This window comes from Drosophila navojoa, chromosome 3 (assembly GCF_054131105.1).
Source record: "Drosophila navojoa isolate 15081-1374.11 chromosome 3, UAZ_NAV_1.0, whole genome shotgun sequence".
Taxonomy (NCBI): Eukaryota; Metazoa; Arthropoda; class Insecta; order Diptera; family Drosophilidae; genus Drosophila; species Drosophila navojoa.
In genome coordinates this window covers 11,308,651-11,324,021 of record NC_142891.1, presented here as the reverse complement: position 1 = coordinate 11,324,021, position 15,371 = coordinate 11,308,651, and the positions used below count along the sequence as shown (strand labels likewise).

The window sequence follows — 15,371 nt, the reverse complement described above, 5'->3', positions numbered from 1 at the left end:
TGGGGAAATGGGAAAAAATGCGACTCCAAGTGCCAGCCTATGGAGTGCAAAAGGCCGTCAGGAATAAAAGATGAAGCGAAGCGAGTGTCAGAGCAGGCGACGGACGCTTCATAAAGTTACTGCAAATGACATGTACTTAAATGCTAAGCGACTCAACTAAGAACAAAGAGAGACATACATACATATATACAAATATATATGTGTGTGCATGTATTTTGCAGTGAAAGGCGTTGTGGGCGTGCGAACAATGGGATACACCTACGAAAAAGCTGAACACAAAATTAAATGTAAGCACTGTGAGCAAAAACCGAGCCATTAAATTTGCATTAAAATATTCAATTTAGAGAGACATGGCCCCGCCCGGATGGCATGGGACACATTGTAAAAGATGTGGTAGATGCCTCTATAGCTGGCTGTGGCTAGAAATGTGGCTAGGGCTCTGGCTCTGGCTCTGGCTCTGGGTCTGGCTCTGGCTGTGGCCATATCTGCACCTTGTGGAGTGCATCAAAGGCAGCGGGCGACTTTTATGAGTAGATGACGTTGGAACATCCTCTTGCTCCCCCTCCTCCTCCTGCTGCTGCTGCTGCTGCTGCTCAGCTAGCCCATTACACGATCTCCAGCTCCAGCTCTAGCTCCAGCTCTTGCTGCCTTCTTCTGCTGCTTGTTCGTCTTCTTCTTTTATGCTTTAATTATTTGTAGCATGCAAAGTTAAGCCCCAACCCACACACACACACACACACACACGCAGACATTGGGCAAGGTATTAAGTTGTAAATATGTAGAAAGCGCTGCAGTTCACAGCTGCCAGCTGCCTCCTGCTGCAGCCTCCATCTCCAAGGCTCTGAGTCTGTCTGTCTGTGTGTGTGTGTGTGTGTGTATGTCAAAAATGAATTACATTGCAGTCAGCAGTTGCATGTGTGTGAGTGTGCGTGTGTGTGCGTGCGTGTCTGCATATTTAAGCGCGCCGCAAAGTATGCAGCAAAGTTTAACAGCTGCATAGCTGCTGCTACTCCTGCGGCTGCTCCTGCTCCTGCTGATGCTTGCTTGCTTGCTTTACGGATTTACTTATGTTGTTCTTGCCAACACACACACACACACACGCGCGCACACAATCTCATCTTCACTGACATACACACACGCACACACACGCATACACTGACAAATACGTGCAGCACTCGCAGACAGCCATTTAGTTAGTGGCTGCTGTCGAGTGCTTAGTTTTAAATCCGATACAATTTACTTTAAGTAAGGGCCATAAATTTGACCTATCAGAGCACAGCGCACGTACACACACACATACACACACATTCACCCACACACTCTCACACTCACACTCGTTGATTACAGTTGAGATACAATTTTTCGTACATTTTTAATTGAGTGTCACAAGAGTTACGAGTATTTTTTTTCTCTCTCTCCCTCTTTCCCTACTGCTCTAGCTCTCTCTCGCTCCTACTCTACTTCCCTCTGTCCCTCTCTCATACATACATATAGGCAAATGTCCTTATCTCTGGCTAAATCCTTTAAGGCTCTGCCACCTCGCCTACGGCTGCACTTTGTTAGCCTTTTAGGCAAATAGTTTTCTATTTTGCCCAACTGCCGCCTACATTCAGTGCAACAACATGAAATGCAAACACAAATGAAAGAGTTTGCGACACAGTCTAAAGGGGATTGTATTTCAAGCTAATGCCAACATTTCCTCGTTCATTTTGTTTTCCATATTTCCCCCAGTTTATCACCCGAAACAGGTGACATTTGCCAGCGCCCAAATTGAATTTTATTCTTGCTCTGTTTATTTAATAAGAAACCATTTTTGTTTTGCCATTTGATAGCTGTTGACTTTTCATTCATTATAAATTGTTGTTTGCTATGTTGATTTTTATAACAAATTGTTGTGCCGAAGCTGAATGAAACGAAAATGTTGTATAATAAAAACATATATAGTATATATATGTATTATATATGCAGATACTGTCCGAGAACTAAATTAACTGTAATTCCAAGTCTATATATTATATAATATTTAAACTAATTACCTTCAAATCATTTTCCTTTACTAAACATTTTATATATGTACTTTTAAAGCATTTTAAAATACATTTTTGAAGAAAAAATGTTATTTTATTTTAAATGTATTTAAAAGCCCATCAAGAAATCAGGTAAAGTCGGTATCATTTAATTTATCAGGTAAATTTTCGTATGTTTTATGAGCAAATATATACATTTTTATAACTACATAATTTTTATATATTATCAATTTATCTATGTTTTGATAATATATATTATCTATTTGCCCATAAGACATATATATATTGCCCAGCCACTAGTGCAGCTAAATAGAGTCTAGAGAGGGACATAGAGGGAATTATATCTTATGTGAAATTAAATGAAATTAAATATATGCATACTTGTAATCTTGAACTACAACTACAACCATATCTCTATCTATATACACTTATAGATTCATATTAACTGTTATAACTCAAGTGCAAATGTGTAGATCATTATTCATATGGATTATGGTAAGCCATGCACATCTAATCAAAGCACAAATATGCACTTTGAAAGCACAAGAGCTGAAAGACGACATAACTCTTGTCCTGACAATCAAAGCTATCTCTATTCAATTTGCTGTATCGCAGCCAGCTCCAAGCAACATGCGAATCCCCTCAGCACATATGTACATATGTCATTAGTGGCATTGGGAGGCGGGGAAATATCTTGGATGGCATGCGTTAAGTAACTCGCCCTGTTCCACGTTTCCCGCTGAATCAACGGATTCCTGTCATAGCATTTGGATTGACCATTGCTCGAATGCTCGCAGCACTTATCGCAATTCGCAATCGCACTCTGCGCACGCACAATCAATCTGAACCGGAATCAGGATGGGCATTGCAATCCATGTGGGATAAACACCTACCGCCCCCCACCTCCTCCAGCTATCCAGCACCCAATCACTTATCACAGTGCCTCCTGCTTGGCCCGCATCCATTTGGCGCACTTGTTGCCAACGCAGCGCCGTTTAATCAAATCAATTTTTTTCATTCATTTTCATTCATTTTTTTCTCTCTGCTGTCCCGTTGCTTTTACACATGTTACAAATGTTCGAACTATTTGCAAATCCCCAGCCATTGCTCAGTCTGCCCGGTCTGCCCGGTCTGCTCAGCCTGTCAGCTTCTCTCTAGCCCAGTTTAACATTGCCCTATGCAAATCCATTGTGACAGCCACGGACGAGCCAGAGAGTGAGAGAGAGAGAGTGAGTCAGATAGTGAAAAAAGCGACTCTAATTGAATTTAGTTTACGGCAGCTATTTTTTCATTTTTCTATTTTTTTTTTCTGCTTCTATTCGATCCTTGACCAGGCGCTACGAAATTCTGCTTCACTTCGCCTGGGCTTACTGCCCATAATTGAGGCACGAAAAGCGCAACGCACTATGAAGGGTCGTGGAGGAGGGGGAGGGCACGACATTGATATACATTGTGCGAGGCAATGCAATGCGAGCGGCAGCGTTACCATTTCGCAAAGGAGCATCCATAGAAATGCCGAGTTGCATCATTCCCCAGCTCGAGGCGAGGCGAGACGAGGCGAGGCGAGGCGAATCGAGCTGCCGTTCGCCTTTTGTCTGGCATTTTGCTAAAGGCCAGCGGCAAATTGGTGTCGGCCGCTCGCTCGCTCTCTCTCACACACATTCTCTCCCTCTCCCTCTCTCTCTCTCTCCCTCTCACTCTCCCTGTGAATGACGGCGCAAATAATTGAATAAGCGATCAATAGGTGAACAAGTTGCAAGGCACCCGAAATTCATTTTGTGAATGCGATTTGATGGCGGCACAAAGAAGGAGAAGAAGAAGAAGAAATAACTCACGAAAATTGCGCAAAAACTGTAAAACTGTTTAATTGAATTAGCTGAAGCCTAGACGCGGGTCAACAGTGGCAGCCAAACGGCAGCTCTACTCACCCACCTTCCCCACCTTCCCCACCTCTCTCTCTCTCTCTCTCCCTTCGCTTGATTCATGCTCGCCTTTTAGGCCATGGCCTAAAACTCTCAACAGTTTGCGCATTTGTTTGCTGTTGTGCGTGGGAGCCGATGCTGCTGATGCTGTTGCTGTTGCAAGAGGTTAGCGCGATAATTGCTTTTTGGCCAAAAGTGCCGAAATTCCGGCTAGCCATTCGTTATGACAATGGGCTTTGCATGCAGCGCTTGTTAAGAACAATTTAGGTCGGAACTACAGTTGGTACATTGCACTCCGCCTACTTTTTAATATTTTTACTTTAGTTGACAGTTTTTTTATGTTATATATACTGATGGTATATTAAAATTATTGTTGTTTTATATCCAATTTAATACAATTATTTATCTATTTTATAAAGATTATGCCATTTAATTTTCATGGTATATTTATGAAGTATCAATGGAATTATATTTTTTGGCTTTTGATAAATTATTTATTTTATTTTTTGTATGTATTGTATATATATATATTTTTATTTTTATTTATTATATTTTATATTTTATATTTTATATTTTATATTTTATATTTTATATTTTATATTTTATATTTTATATTTATTTTATATTTTATATTTTCTCTTTTCTATTTTTTGTTTTCTGTTTTCTGTTTTTCTTTCTCTTTCTATTTCTATTTTATATTTTTATTTTTTTTTTCTTTTCTTTTATATTTCTTTTATTTATTTATCTTTTTTTTTCTTTTTCTTTCTCTTTAAATTTCAGATTTTTATATTTCTAAATTTGCTCTATTTTTTTAATTACAATTATTTCACTTCTTTTGTGAATTATATAGTAAAATCATTTAAAATAATTTTAAAATTTTTTAACTCTGATATTTTCGTTTCCATATCCATAAATTCCCTCTTAAAATATATTTCTAGCACAGCTTTTATAAAACAACCTTAACCACACTCCATTGCACCTCAACATTCACATTGTGTTCAAGCATGCTCCAGCTGCAGGCATCAAAACAAAGTTTACGCTCTTGAGGGCACATCATCCATTACCCAACCAAATTATTGCACCCATCCGCAGCTCAATTTATTATCCAATTCATGGCGAATAACAAAGGCGCAGGTCCCGCCCCCCGCAGCTTCAATTGGCAAGTGAAGCCGCAAGATTAATTACCTCAAAGCTGCAACTTGAAACCGCAAGTAACAAGTGAAGTTAAGAGCAATTACGAAACTTTCTACACAGCTGGCTAAGCTCAGAGCACCGTCTCTTCTCTGACTCCATATTCATTTATTTATACATCTATTTATAGATATATACACTCTCACTCTCTCTCTTTCTGTCAACTCGTGCGTTTTTACTACTGTCTAGTGCACTGCAATTTAATTTACTTCGAAAGCATTTCAAATCCAATCAAATCGAAACCGGCATCAATTTTTCATGAAGCAAAAATGGAAACGAACAAAAAATGAGAGAAAAGCTGTAAAAGCAAACTGAAATATCAATGAAAAATTATGAGGCATGTGGCAAACAACAACAACAACAACAATAACAACCACAACAGCTAAACTGTCGACTATAATAATAACAAACAAAATTGTGGCGCACCCTTTTGCCACGCCAATCGACCAGGACGATCCAATAGCCAAGTGGCCATTGATGCGTTAAATAAGAACTTCGGCTAAATATTTCCCAAAGCAAAAACAAGCCAGCTCTACCAGCGAGCAGGCGATGGACCAAACTGATGCAAAGTTTCCACACGTAAGGCAGCAAGAAAAGTGCAGAGCAGAAGCAGTAAATGGGAGAACGAGGGGAGTGCGGGCTAAGGGGGAGTACGGGCAGCTTGAAGCAAATGCTGAGACTAAGTGTGAGAAAAATCACAAGTCAAAAAGCAAACGACCTGTGCTATGCCCTAGGTGAAGTAGAGCAAGTGACGCGATCTTACTGGGCGGATCAGTAAGATCTTAACATCTTTAAATATATGCTCTCAAATATATGTTTACAAACAGTAAGACGGGCATAGCTGAAAGCCAATATACTCCATTCACGTTCATTTGATGAAATAATTATGAGCAGCTCTATCAAATTCGCTGTAGCGATAAAGTAAGGGAATTCATAAATTGTATATTGGCGATTTTGATTTAACTAAAGAAGAAATAATATTGAAACACCTTTTCGATACAAAGCTAATAAACCTTAACGTTTTTGACTATTTCTCTGGGGTATATTTCTAGCAATTAGCAGAGAGCCACTTCAACTGCTTCAAGGTCTCAGTATGAAAACTACTTAAGTAGTTTATAAATGACATTCTGTCAGCTTGTCATTAGTTCAGAATCATCTGTAAGGTATCTATGTATATTTAATTTTTTGTTATTATTATTAAAAACAATAATTAATTTAATTTAACTTTTTTAATATGACTTCACAATTCCTACGACACAACTATCAAATTTCACTAGGCCATTCACTAGTCCAAGCTTATACTCGATATTTTTATCAACTATAATTAAAATTCCATTAAGCACCTGAGAACTCAAACTCAAATGAACGAACGGACACGTTGGTAAGATTGATCCAATTACCGAATGCCAATCGCTTCATTCGAATTTCCAATTAGTCTTTAGGTATAAATAGACGCCAATCATGTAAGCACTTGCGATAACTAACTAACTAACTAACTAACTTCTAATTTAATTAATTAGTGCAGCAACACAGTTGTAATTATACCTTAAAGCTATTTATAGACAGCTACAGGGTATCAATTGAAGCAACAACTAACAAGGATTTGTCGTGCCGCCTCCTTTCTTTGGCACAGCAGCCGCCTCCTGCTCGGGTGCTCAACTGCCCGGTTGTCCGACCACCCCGCAGCTCCCTGCCAATATCTACTCTCCTCTGCTTCTTCTTCCTCTCGGTGCCGTCTCGGTGTAACATCCGTTTTACGGGCTCGGCCCAGACACGTATACAAACATTTCATGGTTCAATAAATTTGCTGCCGAGCGTACCGGAAACTTTGCGAAAAATACATTGGGAAAATGCTCGTTGCAATGGAAAAGGCAAAAAGAAATTATCTGTAGCCGGTAGCTGGTTGCTGGTGCTGGTGCTGGTGCTGGTTGCTGTTGGCTGACACGTAAATGCCACGCCTACACGCCTTCGTAGCCAAAATGCGGCGCTGCCAGAGCCAGCCACACACACACACACACACACACACACACGCACACACACATAGACACACACGCGCGCGCATCACATCAGCTTTTTCTTTTATTATAATTTTTTATTCTTTTTAGCTGCTGCAATTTTTAAACTCTCTTTTTAATGGCTGTCAGACTGACTGCCTGTCAGCCTGCCTTACAGCCACGCCCACTTATTATATATTTTGGCCTAGTTCTAGAAGCGTGTAGGTGTTAAATTATGCATTGCCCACTTTTCACACCTAGTTGCTGCAGCTGTTGTTGCTGTTGCTGCAATTGTTGCTGCCCTTTTAATATGTTGCACAAAAAGCAATTAAATGTACAGCCCACACTTGCAAATAGATTTAAACTGGCATAATTTATAGTTTTAATTAGAAGCAATCCGCTACATATCCCAATCGTACCTGGCATTCAACTGTGTCCAATGTTATCCTTGGGCCTAATAAATTTAATTTTAGGTTGATCTTAGGTAATGGCTTTTAATCATTGTTAATAAATTATTTAATTCCCACGCATAAAATCATCATAAATTAACATCTACTTAACAAAGGGACGAGATCAAGCGAACGTTCTCGAACGACTGACTGCACCGACCAAAACCAGCAAAGCTTTCAATCAAAATTGTCTCTCTTCTACTCGCAACTTACATCCGCCTGTCGCTCTCATTCGTTAAAACACTCAGAAGCTAACTCACACTCACATCATCCGCTGAGCGCCATTGATCCGTTAGATGGCAGAAGAAGAACTAGTGCCTATACATAAACTCTCACGCGCTCTCTCTTTCTCTCTCAACTTAAATTCTACACTCAGCTTACGATCCACAGCAGTATACTATGTATGTATGACTTCTTCTGGCTTACCTGTGGATTCTAAGTTTCAAGTTGATCTCTGTTAGCTCAAAGCCAGAGCTTCACATACATACATGCATATACGTATGTAGTTACAATTTTTTCATTATGTTGAATTTTTTTAATAAAACACGTTTTCTCAGCTTAGCTATTAAGGGCACATATTTATGTCATTTCACTTTCCAATAAAGACAAAATAGGACTTCACACACTCACTAGCAAAAAGCGCGAGTGGACAACACTCCAAATGTGAGAGCAAACTGAGTCAATTTGCTATGATCCCGCAAATGAGCAAGTAGAGCAGATGCCAATTGTATGTGTGTGTGCGAGTAAGCCGACAGACCATGCAAAAAATGAGAATAGACATTATGGTTGTTAGTGAGAATGGCAACTAAGCGCTCTCGCTTTTGATACCGTTTTATATATAAGTGCAAGCGAGTCGGCCGATTGGCAGGGATTACAGCGCGAGCAGAAAGTGGCCATCGCTGTTGAGAGTGTCAGAGATAACGCGCGCCTCTCTGTTGATGCCGTGTGTGAGCTGTACAGCAAGTAGTATAAGAGGGAGGGAGACGGCTGCAGCTACTATATATAAGATGTGTGTGCGAATAAGTCGGCTGCTGGATGGCAGCCCTAACACTGGACTCTGTCTCGACGATTTGAGCGTGTATTGTGCATGGTGTGAGAGTTAAATTAGTTGTATAATCTCAGCTGTTAATGAGATTGAGTGCACATGCAAACCTAACGAAGGCATTAGGTGACAGAGCAAGTTTAGTACATACATACGTACATATGTATGTATGTATATGCTTAGTATAGTATAGCGAGGGATTATTGCGCGTGCAATATGGAAGTTAATTGGATTGCTGATTGAAGCCAAAATACCCAGTTTAGCCACTCTGAAGGGCTTTAGCGTGTACATGGACAATTTTCAGCAAATGTATAATACGCCAAGGAACATGCTTGTGAAATTTAATTTATCAAACTTCTGCGCCGTTGCACAGCCAACAAACATAAACACACAGACACACACACACACACACACAGAGAGACACACGGCTGCCGCAGTAGGAGACATAACACGGAAACAGGAAGTAGAGCGCAAATTTTGTGAATGCACTTCCGCTTAGTGGGCTGTGTGTGCATTTCACTCACTCTCTCCCATCTCTGTGCCTCCGCCTCTCTGGCTCTCCTCTCCCTATCTCTATCTACATGTACATATGTGCTTGGCCAGATACAGCGCGCACTTTTGTTATTTACAATGCAATGAAATGCGAAATGAACTATATCGAATATTGTATTGCATGGCAGGGAATTTATATGCGCTGCTTAACACAATTACATTCTGCGCATTTTATAGCATACTTTTAAGCGCACGCATGACGCACAGACAAAGGCATCAATTAGTCAACGCAATTGAATAAATGACGCTTCGTTTAGCATTGAAAACTGTGAAAAGTCCGATCTAGTCAGTTCTATAGAAATCTTTAGCCGTTTCCAATTTTTATCTTTTTCATTCACAGTTCAGTGAGCATGCAAGGCTAAGAATATTTAAATAAAATATATCGAATTCAAGAGAAGCTTTCAGAATATTCATCAAATATCCTGTGTAGCAGGACAATAATAGTACGATAGTTAGTTGTCGTTACTTAACTATAATGGGATTAACGTATAAAAAGTAACATATGTATTTATTTATATTTTTTTTTTATATTTATCAGAAATTATTACTGACATTTTAATGAGATCTCTTAAGTTCTTTGACTTAAAGATGAATGCATTTCAGGCAGGGTCTTGACCCTAATTAAACAAACGCTTAAAGCTAGCTCACAAATACACACACACATTTCTAACACACTCTCTCTCTCTTCATTTCGCCTTCTGCTTTATTGGGCTTTCTCATAAATTTATATACCCAGTTTATTTTTTTGAGGCAGCTGAAACTAATGCACGCCAATTTTCAATACAGAAAATCGAACTTTGAAGTGGACGCCGACGCGTCGCGTTCTATTTTAAATGCTGCCAGCAGAAGGCGCTAGAAAGGCAGCACGATTCTTATGAGCCACGATTGAACTTTACTTGCAACGCGACGCGTCGGCTGCTGCTGTTGCACATCGCGTGCTTGGCCAAAAACCACTTGAAACTATTATTGATGAACACGCGCGATGAACCGAGGGGCAGATTATGGGGACAATGGCAGCAAGTGTTGGGGCGCCAGAGGCGGGGCGGTCAGACGGGAACAAAAGCCAGCTGACTGACAGCAACAGCAGCAGCAGCAGCAGCAGCTGTTGGCAGCATTGCTGAGCCGTGGGTGGCGCGGCCATTGAGTTGTCGCGGCAACGAATGCGTTTTGTGCGTGTTAAAGCGCACAGAAAATATGAAAAGCATAAAAAAGCGAAGAGTATATGAAAGCGAAAACGAAAAGAACGCTGCTTACTCCAAGGCGCAGGAGGAGCACAGCACTTTAGCACTTTTTATGCTTGGCGATAAATTAAAATTTTTATTAACATACTTTTCTGTTAGCTGCAGCCACGCCTCCCTCCCTACCAGGCAGCCCGCTTAACAAACGTCAGCTTGTCGGGCACTCGACGTACTCTCTTCTCTCTCTCTCTCACTCTCTCTCTCTCTTTTCTCTCTCTATCGTGCAATGGGAAATTCCTATCCAAGCACTTTTTATGAATCGAGCAGCGCACGCAAAAACTGACCCCTTAGTGGCAGCCCCCACCTCTACCCTATCCCTCACTCCTCTCGCTCCCTCCTCTTCTTGGCTGGCTATACAATTATAATTTGTTGACGCGTCCACTAAGGCTTTCGAGGAAAAGCGAAAATAAATAAAAGTGCTTGCTCAGTGACAGAGTTTCAGGTCTGATGAGTTTTCCATCTTAAGCGCATTTCCCCCAACGAGCTGCAATTGCAGGCTGCTCCGCAGTGAGACGACACTATTATGGCCATGGCCCAAACGATTAACATTTTTCCATTTTACATCAAATTATGCATACGGTAAGGCGATAAAAGTGTTTAGATTGGCATTGAATCGAAAGGCGAAAGCGAAAGCGTAAAGATAAGTTGCAATAAGCTGTGAAGTCATAGCAAAAGCATCGAATGTCATTCAAGTTGAGGCTGCTTCGAGATTAAATCCATTCAACTTGTGACATGCTGATGAAAAAATGGAACTAGCCCGGCTTAGGTCTACAAGCCAAAGCAAATGCTTAAGTTTTATGAGCGTGAAGCGTAAATAGAAGCGCAAATGGTCGTAAAGGAGAAATCAGTAATGTAAGAAAATCAATTTCCAAGAAAGAAGTTTTAAGAGAAGCGCAGAGAGAAGCGCTGAAGCTTGAAATTTATTAATATAGCAATGGACTGATACCGAATGATAAGAGAAGGGAAAAGGGAGAAAGAAACTTTAAAAGTGCAGCATATAAAAGCGTAAAGAGATAAGCAACCGCAGCAAGCGAAGCAAGATTTCAATAAAGAAAAAAAAAAGCAAGAAAAACAAGAAGCGCAATCAAAAATATATTGAAATGCGTAATGAGAAATACTGAAGATAAGCCAAATATGCGAAGGAAGTGAGAGAAACGCGAAAAGATTCCGAATAAAAAAAAACAAAAAACAAAAAAGAGGAAGTAATGCAAAGGTAAATAAAAGCAGAACCAGAAAAGCAATGCGAAATGCCTTGACATGTATAATGAGAAGCGCAGAGAAGCGCGCTTTATCAAAGAACCAAAAATGACAATGATTTATCAATTAATGTGGGAAGTAATGAAAAAGGGAGTGAGAAGTAAACAACAACAAATTCAGAATGGTGGGAAATCATGAAGAAGTGAATGAGAAATAAACTGAAGCAAGAATTACACCGCTATAAAGAAATTTAATATTGTTAATATATTAATATTTTAATATATACCCCTACATATTTTCATACTTTTAAATTTTTTTAACCGTTTAACTAATATTATTTATTTATTATTTTTATTACTTATTATAAATTTATATTTGGCATTTATTTGTATTTTTATATCTATGCATTCATTTATAGAAATATTTCTACATATTTATAATTAATCTCCCAATGCACAATACAACAATAAATTCTATTCTTTTTTGTTTTTTTTTTTTCTATGCGTGTAATTGAGCTGTTAAAAATGATTCAGCAGATTAAATGAACAAATTTATTTTCTATCCAGATTACAAATTTTATTGGAATTTCAGCATTGGCACTGAAAAAAGTGGAATGAGTGGACAAAAAAATAACATTTGTTATTCAAATCACTAGCTAACGATTATTTATTGTTGATTCTTATATTCAAAAAAAAAAAAAAATAAATAAATAAATAACCAATTGCGCATTTAATTAAAAATTAATTGAAACATGTTTAATTCCGTGCGGCATTCAAACAAACAGAACAAACGACATCTAGCGAAATTTCAATCGCCAAATTCAACAAATAGCACGTAGTAAACACCCGAACCGCCGACCTTCCGAACCCACTTAGTAGTAGAGCTGTCCTCTCGGTCGCACTGCCCTACCTGTAATGCTCGTATGCTATGCAAACCCTTTTCACTGCAGTGAGTGAATGCCATGAATGTGATTGTGAATGAAGCGTAATTCAATCGTCTCTCGGCCAGCCGACACACAAATAAACAACAATCGGGCGCATCAACTCGAAATATAATTCAATTAATATTTCATATTTATTACAAATCATAGCAAAATAAATAAATTTATAAATGCAATCAACGGAGAGGCCTCACATTCCATGCAAGAAACATCGAAACCAAAATTAGCAAATAAAACCAATATGAAACTCATGAGAAGCGCAGAGAGCAGCGCTGTATATGAATTGAATAGAATGAATTTGAATAGTTAAATAATCGACTCGAAGAGAATATTATTGTTAAAATTATTTTAAATAATGATGATACGCATTGAGAAGCTGTATGAGAAGCACAGAGAACAGCGCAAGAGATAAGCGGAAAAAGAATGATAGTTTTTAAATTGATTTGATCTACCCCACTTCTCATTTCATATATCTACAGGGTGAATGCGAATTGTGAATGTCTGCTTTGCTTACAAAATGTTTTTTAATTGAATTTCAGATAAAAGACATAAAGAATAATTCATATATATGTGGCGTAACAATTGCCAGTGGGCGTGTCGCTGACAGCAAACGAAAATAATATGCACAAACACACTCACATATACATCTATATGTACATATACATATGTATGTGTAGCTGTAGATCGGAGAGTAAATGACATTGGAACAGACAATTCGCTCACATTAACCGCAGATGCAGCAGCAGGACAATGGAGTCGTGGCCTGGTCTGGTCTGGTCTGGCCTGTCCTATCCTGTCCTGTCCTGGCAGGACCTGGTCTAGTGCTCGCTTCAATATTTATTGAAAGGCTGCGTGCGTGAGTAAATGACAATTTTATTGCGCAGCTCGCTCATTAAAAAATTTATAGACCAGACAATGGGGTAGCCTGCCGCTGAGGTTAATAATGGCAGCGGCAGGACCTTTTAATCATCAACACAATTTCTGAACTGTTTATAGTATTTTATATATTTTTCGCGTTTGCATTGTTTTGCTTTTATTGCTGCTGCTGCTGCCGCGGTCGCTGCTACTGCGGCCTGGTGTTTAAATTGCTCGACGATTTATGGAGGACAACAGGAAATTGAAAATGCCATTAAATGCGGTTACACATGGACACTTCATAGGGGGCGGGGACTGTACTTTTGTTAATGTTACTCCACAGCATATGAGAGATTCCCTCGTTGAAGCATAACTTAATAATCACTTTATAAGCGATATAAACCACTCAGCATGGCATAGATTAAGGAATTTAAGCAGTGAATGTTTTTATAGTAATTATATGGAAAATAAGAACGTATATATTATATATAAATAAGTACATACAAGATATATGAATTATTATTTTATTATTATTATATTATATTGGTTAAATTATTTCCCTTTAATGTATAAACATTTTTGTTAAAAAAAAAAGTTTTTTAACCTTTAATATTGTATTTATAATAAAATATGTATATAAACCTTATGGATATATTTTCGGCTGTAGAAAATAAAACTCTTGCGAACAAAAATGGAAAAACAATTTTTGTTTTTTGATTATGTTCAACAATAAGTAAAAACATTGCGAAGATATTCCTATAAATTTATTTAATTAATTATAAGTCATATTCAATTTAATCGAAATTGAACTGAAGAAGCCTTTAAATTTTAAACTTTAATACACACATTATATATAAATATATGCATGTAGACAAAAAACTATATTAGAAAATTTTATTCACTCACAATTGATTCTTTTATAACATATAAAATTTTGTATTAATATTTTTTATTTTCTCAATATTTATTTATATTCTTTTAATAAGTATTCATATTTTTTGTTTGTCTTTTAATATAACCATAAAATTTATTTGTATGTATTTATAACGAGTATATTTCCACATAAATAATTAGATTTGACCACCTCTAATGCAATCGCTGGTTCAACAATTCCACATGGTAATATAATTAAAATGAAATGACTTTCAATTTGAGCATTCGCTTACCAGACAAAAGAGTTGAAGAGTTCCTCGCTTTGCCCGTGAAGTAGACCTCAAGTGGAGCACAAGGACGTAGAACGACTTTCTTTTTTTTTTTTTTTTTTTACTTTCTCAATTTACGTTAAGTGGTTGTGTTTGTATGCCGCGCGCCAAAAACTATGCAACACAAACTGTGAATGTCTTCTGGTTGCGTTGTTGGCCAACTGCCGCCGCCGATGTCAATGCCTGATGTCTGGTAATGTGATTAGTTGGCTCTGCCGCCGACGCGAATGTACGTGTGTGAGTAAATTTTAATTTAATTATGTCGTCGTCGTAGTCGTGCACTCCTGTTGTCCGCCTCGCTCTTCAGCTACGAAAAAACAGCTTAAAGCAAACGAGCGCAAACTAAAGACACGCACTAATAAACAAAGGCAACAATAACAGAAAAAAACAAAAGCCAACAGCGCCCGGCAGCGGGTTCTACGGTGCAGGGGGCGGTAGCGGACAACGGGCTATACCGTTAGCACAAGTTCAGTTAGCTCGACCGAATGTCGACTGAATGTGGAATGTGTGCGTGTGAGTGCAAAACGAGATGCGAAATGCGAATTGTGAATTGCGAATGCGAACGATGCACAACGGAACCTCAGACTGTTTTAGTTGAACGCTGACGCTGACGCTGGCTGCTCTGTCGCTGACGCTGACGCTGGCTGCGCTGTCGCTCTCCTTCTGGCGATGGCTGGCAATCGAATGCAACTGCTGCCGCTGCCTGCTACAAGCGACTGCTCGGCGTCTCTGTTGCATACGCTGGGGCAAGCTGTGCGAGGA

General features: G+C 38.8%; 1 protein-coding gene across 1 annotated transcript in view; it reads right to left on the bottom strand.

Annotated features, from left to right (window-relative positions):
- The window catches only part of Ggamma30A (guanine nucleotide-binding protein subunit gamma-e), a 66,131-nt gene extending 51,111 nt beyond the window's left edge, over positions 1–15,020 (bottom strand). The window contains exon 1 of the mRNA XM_089256860.1: positions 14,574–15,020. The gene's annotated coding sequence lies outside the window, so the exon portion shown is untranslated. The remainder of the gene's footprint in view (positions 1–14,573) is intronic.
- Between the last annotated feature and the right edge of the window lie 351 nt (positions 15,021–15,371).